The sequence below is a fragment of the Ovis aries genome, chromosome 21 (genome assembly GCF_016772045.2).
Source record: "Ovis aries strain OAR_USU_Benz2616 breed Rambouillet chromosome 21, ARS-UI_Ramb_v3.0, whole genome shotgun sequence".
Classification (NCBI taxonomy): Eukaryota; Metazoa; Chordata; class Mammalia; order Artiodactyla; family Bovidae; genus Ovis; species Ovis aries.
In genome coordinates this window covers 36,580,472-36,586,471 of record NC_056074.1, presented here as the reverse complement: position 1 = coordinate 36,586,471, position 6,000 = coordinate 36,580,472, and positions in this window count along the sequence as shown.

Genomic DNA, 6,000 nt, shown 5'->3' with positions numbered 1-6,000 from the left:
AAGCCAAGAATTGTAGGAGTTTGGGTGTGTGGCTGTAGTGAGGGGAGGGAGTCACCAGATAGAAGATACCCTCGACACCTCCATTAAATATGACAATGGATGGAAAACCCTCAGTAAACCCTGGAGCACTCTGTCAACTGTTCTGCACTAAACAAACCTGAGCCATGTTACCAAGGCCATGCTCTCTGCTGGAGGACAGAGCAGAGGTAGAGAAGGTGTGGATGAGGTCCTGGTAGTTCACCAGGCCCCACTCCCTGATGAGGAGTCGGAGTTCTTGTGGATCCTGACATGTCCCCGTCCAATTTCTTGCTGGAACGGCTCCTGGCCCATCCAGATAATCCTTCATTCGCTGTTTACTCACTTGGCATCTCTTCTGAATTCTAAACTGTCTGCATCCAGCCGGCCTCTGCGGCCCCTGCCAGCACACTCTCCCTGGCTCACTCATGCATTATCTGTTTTTATTACAGTCAAGGTTGAGGAGGCTTGCTCGTGCTAAGCCCCTATTTTCAGCTACTTGTAACTTTCCAAAACAATTCCCCTCGGGCCTCCTCTTTCACCAGCCTTGTTCCTGCCCCAGGTGAGGCCAGAGGGCTTGTGGGTGCCTCTGCTGCTTTCTGAAGGACACTCAGAGAGACTGTCTGGAGGGTATGGGGGTAAAGCCACAGCCCAGCTCTCCTGGGAAATAGAAGAGAGGCTCTCTTTCCTCTCCTTTTTCTTCTTTCCTTCTACCTGTCCATCTCATTTTCTTTTTCTTGTTGGAAGGAATGAGCTGCCCCCATTCCCAAGGTGGGTGGCCTGGAGTGGGGGAGTTTTCAAGTGAAGAGAGGGCAGAAAATTCAGCATGACAGGAAGCCTGGAGCCTTGCCTGGCTGTTTGGGGTTCAGAGTTTAGCTCGCTGGTTTTCTGTTGCTTTCTCCCACACTCTGCCTTTTTCTGGCTTCCTTGTGCATGTTGGGTCGAGAAGAGGAAGGGAGGTGGGGTAGGCACCAAAAATGTTCCCTTTCCTATGCCCAAGTAGCCCTGGGGCTGGTAGGCTCTGCCCTTGCCCTGCCACCCTCCCCCATTTCCATCTGCTCTGCACGCACGTGGAGGGGTGCTTCCTGTGGAAACCTGTGACTCCAGCTTTCACTGTTTTCCACCTCGAACGTCATCCTGCAGCCACCAAAGGATGGTGGGGGGAGGTGCTGGGGCATGATACATTGCAGTGCAGAATCAAGTGGGAGGAGGCAGGATTGAGATGGGAAAGTGATGGCAGATGTAGCCCCAACCACCCCCAACATCACTGCCTCATCTCTGGAAGAGTGGTTGCACCCTAGTCAGCACCTGCGACAGGGCCCTGGGCGAGTCCTCAGATACCCCACCCACCCCTTCTTCCTGCTTCTACCCTGTCCGGCCCCAGACACCCAATCCCCAACCTATTCTGAGACTCTAGAACATCTTAGCATCTATCTGATGAGGATGCTTTACTGAGGCCAAGGGCTGGACCAGTTGAGGAAGGAAGGAGCAAAGATCTGTGGGTAGGAGGGGTCTCTTACCCACTTCTCTCCAAGAAGTGTTTGGAGAAGTTTGTGGGAAGTGGAAGCCCTTTCCCTTTTGATGTGGAGCAGTTTTAAATTCTTTATTGAATTTGCTACAGTGTTGGTACTTTAAAAAAATGTTTTGGTTTTTTGCCACAAGATACGTGGGATCTGAGCTCCTGACCAGGGATAAAACTCGCACCCCCTGCATTGGAAGGTGAAGTCTTAACCACTGGGCTGCCAGGGAAGTCCTCCTGGCTGCTCTTTATATTTTGTGTTCACTCGTTTCTTTCTTCCCTTCCGTCTCTCCTTGAAGCAACTTATTTTAAGGCTTAACTCTCATGGGGCACAGAGTTGAGGCCTTCCAGACTCCAGGTCCACTCCTGGCTTTGTCTCTCCTCTGCTGTGTGTTCTCAGGCAAGTATTTACCCCATTCTGAGCCTCAGTTTCCTCCTTTGTGAAATGAGGATAAGAGGGTTTACCTTCAGAGGGCTGCTGAGGACCCGAACATGATTCAATGTTGAGCATACACTAGTTATTATGATTAAAGGCACTTGGTGAGGAAAGCAAGGCCTTGCGATCTGAGGATCCCCCAAAGAGGGAAGCAGTCTAGGTTAGGAGGTTGTGAGGGTAATGGGACAACTTTGGAAGGGCTGGATGTGGGGAGTGTGAATGTCACCATCAGACTGTCAGAGCAAGTGAATTCTTGGGGAAAGAGCCTGTGCGCCCAGATTCCCAGCATGTCCACTTGTTTCTCTATATTGTGTCCTGGGCCATGGGCTGCGGGAAACCCGAGCAATGAGAACCCCCTAGGCCCTGCTTAAGGGACAGACCTACTCCCAAGAAAAGGAGGTTGGGCAGAAGACAGTTTATTCAAGTTTGGCGAAGGAAGAGACTGCTGTGAGCACTTGTCATCAGGGAGGGCTTCCTGGAGGAGGTAAGCTCATGTGGGGCCTTGAATAATGTCATGCATTTGTTTAGCACTTATTTATCTAGCCTTTCCTGTGCACCAGACCATGGGCTACCAGAGATGAGTGATCTGGGGGTCTCAAACCTCCAAGTGTTCCCAGTGGGGGAAAGACATGGAAAGTGCTAATTATTAATCCACAGGGATGGATTGCCATAGTTAGAGGGGAAGTATCTGGGAGGAAATGAAGACCATCTTTGTCTAGAGATCTTGAGAATAAAAGGAAGAGAATAGATGGTAGAGAATAGAGGGAAGGGCCTTCAAGGCAGAAGGAACAGCCTATGTGAAGCCTCCAGTGTGAAAGAGTTTGGCCTTTGTGAAGGAGACAAGTGGGTTGTGGCTGGGCTGTGCAGTGTGGCATGTTACAAAATGCTCTCACATGCTTCAGCTCACATAGCAGGATCGAGGCCAAGTTCAAGTTGCCTTAATCCTCCATACTTGTTTCTTCCTCTGCAAAAAGAGATAATATAAGGTTGAGGAGATCACATGAGATGGTGCATATAAGCTTCCTGGCACAGTGTCTGCCAAAAAAGGCACGTGTTCAATGAATGTTAGCTATTCTTTGATCCTGGTGACACCTCAGCAAGAGAAGTCGGGGTTCTTCTCATCATTTGGAGGTAAAACACTGAGGTCCAGAAGGAGACTTGCCCTTGGTCACTGGCCAGGTGCAGAGTTGGGACTTGAACCCAGGTCAGTTGCCTCCAAGTTTACTTCTGGTCCTACTGCTCTGCCCCAAAAGACAAACGGGGTCCACGGGGAGAGGATTCCAGGCCAGAGAAGGTGCATGAACACTTAGACCTCAGGGACAGCAGAGTGGGTTAGGAATCTGTTCATGACTGTAACCGTGACTGTGTATTCACTTTTGTGTGTGAGAGCATGGGTGTCCATCCATGGGGTAGGTCCCGATGGCTTGTGTGTATGTGTGTGTGTGCGTGTGTGTGTGTGCATCTATGCATGGGGGAGGGGCGCACAGATGTCTGCGCCAAGGGTGAGTCTCCATGACCTGTGTGTGTGCATGTGAGCCCTGGGAGTCTCTGGCCTGTGTGTGTGCCTGCGCCCCCTCTGGCTCCCCTCGTGTTCCCCCTGGGCAGCTGTGAGCTTGCCTTCAGAAGTCCGTTGCGTCTCCAGCAGCTCCCCAGGGCATCCCAGCAGCCGCAGCCTGTTTGATTCTATTCATCTATAAATCATGGCTTGCTGAGGACATGAGGAGGAGTTGGGAGTTAAGGCAGAGTCCTGGCAAGGGATGGGGTCAGCTCTGCGGCTCTTATCTGAAGCCTTGCCTGGCTTCCAGCTGTTGCCCCCACCCCGCCATGCCTCAGCTCTCCCCATTCCTTGTCATAGGTGTTCACTGAGCTTTGCTCTTGTTAAGCCCTGGGCCAGGTCCTGGGGAGGGGGTCAGGAGTACACAGCATTGAGTGAGACATGACCTCTGACCTCTGCTATCCTGTGGGGAAAATTAAATGTGTTTTTAGTATTTCATTCACCACTCACTGAGGGCCAACTTCGTGTCCCAGATGTCTCTAATGCAGGGCTCGATGTGGTAATATTATGATAATAGCTAGCATTTATTGCCTACTTATTCTGTGTCAGGCACTATGCTAAATGCATTGTATGTGTTAATTCCTTTAAGCCTCACAGTAGTCCTATGAGGCCTGTACTGTTCTAGCCCCTGTTTATAGATGGGGAAACCAAGGCACACAGAGAATCAGAATTTGAGCCTAACAGTCTGGCCCCAGACCCCTGGCACTTAATCACTGCACCGTAAAAGAAGGGTATATGCGCAGAGTGATGGGAGCTCAGAGGCAGGAGAAATTTCCACTGGGCAGATTATGGAAGGCTTCCTGGGGGAGGTGCTTTTCATCTGGGTCTAGAAAAATCAGGACTTGTCAGGCAAAGATGGGTATGGGAAAAGACCAGAATGGATCCTGGTGTGTGTGTGTGTGTGTGTGTGTGTGTGTGTGTGTGTGTGTGTGAAGAGAGAGACTCTCAAACCCTCCCATCTCTTCTCTCCCATCTTGCTTGGGTGACAAGGGAGGTAACATATGCAAACACTGGGCATTCAACAAATATTTACTGAGTACCTTGCATGCATTGGCCTGTCACAAAGGTTATAGGAAAAAGCAAAACAGAAACATCCCTTCCTTTATAGTCTGGTACACAGTAGGCACTTAATAAATGGTAGCGTCTATTATTATGTTTATCCCTAGAGGCTTGGTATTCCTCCTCATGCATTCTTTCAACAAGCATTTATCAAGCACCTACTATATGCCCAGCTGTCCTTGGTGCTGGGAAGACAGTGGTGAACACGAGGTCCAGTCCCCTTCTTGTGGAGCTGATGTTCTAGAAGGGAAGACAGTGGGTGGACCTCTTGTCCACCTTCAGAGGGGACCACTTCCTCGAGCACACAGGTTTTATTTACCCTGAGAGCTCCCGGTGGGATGGCATGGTCAGGACCATGGTGTCTGTCCACAGCACCTGGCGGAGTCCACAGCACTCCACCAGATGGTCATTGATCCTGGGCTCTGACCTGCTGACATGGTGGCCACAGTCCCAGGCAGAGGGGCAGGGACGTGCCTGAGTTCATGGCTCGCATCCTGCCACCCCTGGGGCTGGACCCCGAGGGCCTGGCTCTCCTTCTTCCTGGCTCACCCTGCCTCCGAAGGTCTCCTGAAGTCATCCGTCTGCCCTTGTCTGTGTCTCACCCCTGGGACCCAGATGTCTCTTCTGCCCAAGGGTAGGTCGTGGAACTCAGCCCTGTCTAAAGGCTGACTAGGGACGCATTATTTTCTTTCCCCAAATGTTAATATGCTGACGCTAAGGGGACTTGAAACCATGTATGTCATCAGAGGAAGGGTTAGAAGGGCTGGGGCGGCTTTGCCTGGAGAAGACCGGAAGGGGACATGAGAGCTGTCGGCGGGGATTTGGAGGCCTGTCATGTGGCAGAGGGAGCCGGCTTGTTCCCAGCAGCTCTGCAGGGTAGGCTTAGGACTGCGGGGGAAAGATCGAGGGAGACAAGCACAGCAGCCCTAGCTACCAGTGCCTGTTCGTGGAGGGTCTACCTTCTGCAGAAGCAGCTTCCTATCCCTGGCAGGGCTGCCCAGGGGGTTTGTTCATTGATGGGGCCTGACTTCCGAGGTCCCTTGCAGCCAGAGACACAGTGACCCCACGCTCTGGAAATGGTTTCACTCTGGCTGGCAGGCAAAAGTATGCTTGCCCCCCTTGGTGGCAATATCGCGTGCTGGCCAAGGGCGTCGTGCCGCTTGTTTGTGGCATCAATGCAGTTTCGCACTGGCAAGCATTTTGTTTTACCCTAGATTCAAGGACTGTTCAAGGGTTGCTTGGTGGGGGGTAGGGTGGGCAGGGAACCTTTGGGAGAGAGGTCAGCTGTGTGGAAGATGATAGCATGTAGGGGGTCCTCGGGTCACTGATCAGGGAGGGTTCAACTTTCCTTAGTAATATTTCCCTTTCTTCACATGGGATGTTCCATGGATATGAAACAGGGAAATCAGGTTCTTT